The 4,601-nt window shown below is 37.2% G+C and overlaps 1 long non-coding RNA gene across 1 annotated transcript in view; it reads left to right on the top strand.

The window, feature by feature from the left end:
- LOC308707839 overlaps positions 1–4,249 on the top strand; it is a 5,188-nt gene extending 939 nt beyond the window's left edge. Inside the window, exons 2-6 of the long non-coding RNA XR_014032225.1 lie at positions 226–306; positions 703–797; positions 978–1,061; positions 1,974–2,095; positions 4,152–4,249. This is a non-coding gene — a long non-coding RNA (uncharacterized lncRNA). The remainder of the gene's footprint in view (positions 1–225; positions 307–702; positions 798–977; positions 1,062–1,973; positions 2,096–4,151) is intronic.
- The last annotated feature ends 352 nt before the right edge of the window (positions 4,250–4,601 follow it).

The raw sequence follows: 4,601 nt of genomic DNA, 5'->3' as shown, positions 1-4,601 counted from the left end.
TATGAAAGTTTGGGCTTTTAATCACCTCTTATGTGTATATGAGAGGTTTTGTAAAGGTTTTACTTGGAAGTGAACTAATTTATTTTACACAAACGTAAACATAAGTTACGTATGTAATCGGTGACGTCACTTACATTGAGAACTTACACTTAAGTTACATGGTTGAAACTAACTTAGCTCAATGGTAAACAAATATTGATTAAAAAAAATGTTCTGTGATTTCAGCAGCAACAAAATAACAGAGGGAAAGCTCCACGACTTCAACATTTCTGAAGAAAGCTGCTGCTGGAGAAGTAGGAAATACAGGTAGGTAGGTAACGTTAGGAAATCCAAAACTAAAGAATTAATTACTGATTTTAGGAAACAGAGTCCCCCTCTTCCCCTCACTATCATAACCTATTGAGATAATACAAGAAGACAACCTTGGCACAATAATTGATAGTAAGCTATGTTTTGAATCACACACACTGATGCTGTTTGTGCCAAAGCCCAGCAGCGAATGTATATTTACCGTAGACTGAGGAATTTTAACATTGACCCCACTTTGATGAGAATGTTTTATTCTTGTTTTATTCAGTCTGTTTAACCTTCAGTTTTATCTGCTGGTTTAGTTCCTTGTCTACAAAAAAACGATTAGAGAGTATTGTTAGGACGTGTAGCAAGATTGCAGGCTTTAACTTTCCCCCTCTCTCACACATTTAGCAGCTACTCCAACAGAGTGGCAAAGAAGGCACTATCTATTGGAGCTGACCCTAGTCATCCTTTGTCCTGCCAGTTCAAGCTACTTCCCTCAGGCCGTAGGTACTCCATGCCCAGATGCAGGTCAAATAGATTCAGAAACTCATCTCAGAAAAGCATTTCACCTCTGCTGTAGCTTATATATAATATAGCTTAGCTATAGCTTCTTACTTGTAATAAACCTGGCATTATATAATAATATTGTTGGCTCTGTGACAAATGGTTTGTTGTGTTCCTAGATCCTTCAATGTTGATGCCCTGGCCTCCACCGTAGCAGAGTTGGGCGGATCATCATCTCTAAGGCGCTATGAACCATATGATTAGTAAGTAAAACTTCAAACATACACTAATGTCTAACATGCACTAATTGTGTTGGTAAAAAAATTATGTTTTGAAAGAAGTCTCTTATGTTCACCAAGACAGCATTAAAAACAATAATATTGTGAAATAATATAACAAATTTTAAATAACTGTTTTCTATGTGAATATATTGTAAAATGTAATTAATTCCTGTGATCAAAACTGAATTTTCAGAATCACAGCTTCATATGATCTTTCAGAAATCTAATTTGATGATTTGACGCTCAAGAAAAATGTATGATTATTACCAGCTTTCATTTTCTCAAAGGCGTAGCAGGATACCCAGGGCTTGGTTTACACCTATCACAATTTCTAGCCACTGGGGGACCATAGGCAGGCTAGGGGAACTCATATTAATGTTAAAAAACCTCATAAAGTGACATTTTCATACCATGCAACCTTTAAGTGTTTTATACCAGTTTTCTATGTGAGGAAAACGCTTAACTGTACATAGTAGTCTATTTTTAATTAGTATGGTGTTTACAGAGTTATCATTTATTTATTTTAATATCACTGTCTATGCGTTAAGTCACGTTCTGCAAGTGCAAATCTCTAAATTCAACTTTGAACTTTGGTATTTTACAGGGGACAAGTTCTCAAATTCACATCTTTATGCTCTTGAGTTTTGCTACTCTTTTACTTTCATAAATAACCTTCCTGATAATGTTCGGGGCTCAGACACACTCTCCCAATTTAAATCTAGACTAAAGACACAACTCTTTAGCCAAGCATTCAATTAACACATCTCATAATCTTGTTTTACAGTTAATATGTGATGAAATAGTAAAAAGTGCACATGATCATCTTTTGCCTGAAATAATATGAACTGCAGCTATGCTAATGTTTCTCCTGTTGCTTCCCTGTTTCTATCTCAGGATGCTCAGCAAGTTCACTAGAGATTATAGCAGCTCCAGTTTGGATCCAGCCTCACTTGTGAAAACTTCAGATGATGGCAACTATAGATGGACATAAAAAAACTGCCAGATATTAACGTGGGGTAAGCGATATTTCAAAAACGCTGTTGGACACTGTTGATATTTGGAATGAACCCAAACAAACACACCCCTCTCTTCAATGCTCCACCTCCAAAACTCACCAGATTGCCCAGCAGCCGCATCACCTTATTGGTGTAAATAACTAATTTATGTTATTGCATGACCTGCTCAATAAAAGCGCAACACTAAGAACGTTTCAGGAAACACGTTTTTAATTATGATAAGGGCTGGATTTCCCGAAACCTTCTTAACGCTACGTCATTCCTAAGTTATACCTTAAGCTGTACCTTATCGTTAATACGTGTTTCCCGAAACGTTCTTAGTTAATTGAACCTTCTGTAAGTCATACGTTCGGATATTTCCCCACCGGTTAATCAAAGTGTGACAACACCGGTAATACCATAATAGAAGTGACGCGCATGCGATGCAGCGTGCTCGTTTTTCCAGGCGCGCATATGCCACAGCGAGATGAAAACATCTCAACTTTTCAGAATGCCACAAGCGCACCGCAGGTCATGTGACAAAAACCAACCGATCAGCTTTGGCCTTTCCGTAACAACATGGAAAACTCGGCCGAACAGCCGATCATAGCTGTACAGGGCGAGTTTTTATTTCTCATCTCCATAAATATATCTAGTAGTAAAGCTAATGCAAGGGCTAGAAATCAATTAATCCTTTGCTGATACTTCCTTGTCATCATGGAGAGCGCAGTTCATGCAGTTGCATAGCAACGACAGACGCCACGGGAGCGCAAGAGCTTGTAGAAAGGAGAGAGCGCTTTCCACACGTTTTTAGACGTGATATGTGAACGGCCCCTAATTCAGGATAAACTGAGAATCTATTTGGTTTAAAATCATATTTGTTTTGTTTAAAATGGAGATCACGATAACATACATCAGAATAACATGTTTCAGTCTACTTAAAAAAAGATACTCAATTGAATCATTAATTCAAACACTTTTAAAAACAATTAATTCAGTGTCTCATTCATAAACACCTGGGCTGGGTTTCCCGATAGCGTTGTCTCTTAGCATGCTACGAAGACTCTTAAGGCCCGTTCACACCAAGGACGATAACTATAAAGATAACGATAAAGATATAATTCTAAAAATCGTTCTCCATATTAAAGAATAACAGAGTTCACACCACAACTGTAACGATAAAGATATGAGGAACGATATTGTTGGGATCACTTTCAGAACAATTTTTTTCCAGCTGTCAAACGATAAAACACTGACAGCCAATCAGAATCCACTCTAATTTAAAGGTCTCGCGCATTTAAAATGGATCTGGATCATCCGGACGCGCGCGTGCTTAGAATAAAAAGACCGTTATCGGTCGTTGGTGTGGACGCATATATAGTTATCTTTATCGTTATCTTTATAGTTATCGTGCTTGGTGTGAACGGGCCTTTAAGGTATAACTTAACTAAAGGTATACCATTTATAGGCGTGTTCCCCGAACCATACCTTAGAAAGCTGCTAAAGATATTCCTTCTTACGTGTGACGTTACCCAGTGCTGCCCGTGGCGATGCTGCTGAATCTGCTGATATCGATGGCTCGAGAATCAATTATTCTCTCGTGCAGGGGCTGCTTCACTGCGTTAACTGAGAAAGCGGTGTTCTTTATAAAAGCAATTAAGAAATGTACGCGGGTTGGGTGAAAATAAACACTGACATTATGGATTCGGATGGCAATAAAATCACAGACTTACCCCTGTAAATGTTTAAAATACCATACGAACCCATGAGAAACAGTTAGCATCTACTTACAATTTAACTGACAGTCTGCTTTCACAGGCCTTTGAAAGCACTCCGCGGACGGCGCCGTCTTTTAGCACAACTATTCGCTGTATCGCTGCCATAGTTTGAGAAAACTCCCCACAACAATCATTCCCTTTAAATAGACTATTAAACCTATTAAACTATTAAATGGTTTGCCAGCTGATGTACCTTTGATTGTTGTTAGATTTTTAATTATATTATCCAGTGTAATGACAATTTTATTCTTAGCTTTAGTCCTAACTGCTTTTTCTCAATGTTTTTCACTCTGTTACAGGTTGCCAGGAAGAATCCTTCTGTACATTGTTGCTGTTCCTTTTTGATCCCTTTTCTACTGGAGTTCTTTCTGGTGTCATTAAAATGTCTTAACTTGAATTGTGTCTGTTCATTATACTAGAGACAGTTACACACAAAATTAAGAAGATATTTTTCAATGTCAGTATAGCCTACTTTTTTCATATTGGATAGTCAAGTAACTCCAGGGCTGTATATATGTACATAGACATTGAGGGGGACAAGTCCTACACTGCAAAACATGCTTTTCTTACTTAGTATTTTTGTGTTGTTTCCAGTCCAAATATCTAAAAATTCTTAAATCAAGAAGCATTTACTAGAGAAGTAAAATAACATAAGAAATTCTATTTTGTTTTCAGATAAACAGAGTAATTTAAGTAATTTTAGCTTAAAACAAGCTAAATTATCTGCCAGTGGGGTAAGAAAAAATAAT

Source organism: Scardinius erythrophthalmus (assembly GCF_964197995.2).
Source record: "Scardinius erythrophthalmus genome assembly, chromosome: 19".
Classification (NCBI taxonomy): domain Eukaryota; kingdom Metazoa; phylum Chordata; class Actinopteri; order Cypriniformes; family Leuciscidae; genus Scardinius; species Scardinius erythrophthalmus.
Note: the sequence above shows the minus strand (reverse complement) of the source record. Positions and strands in the feature narration are given on the sequence as shown.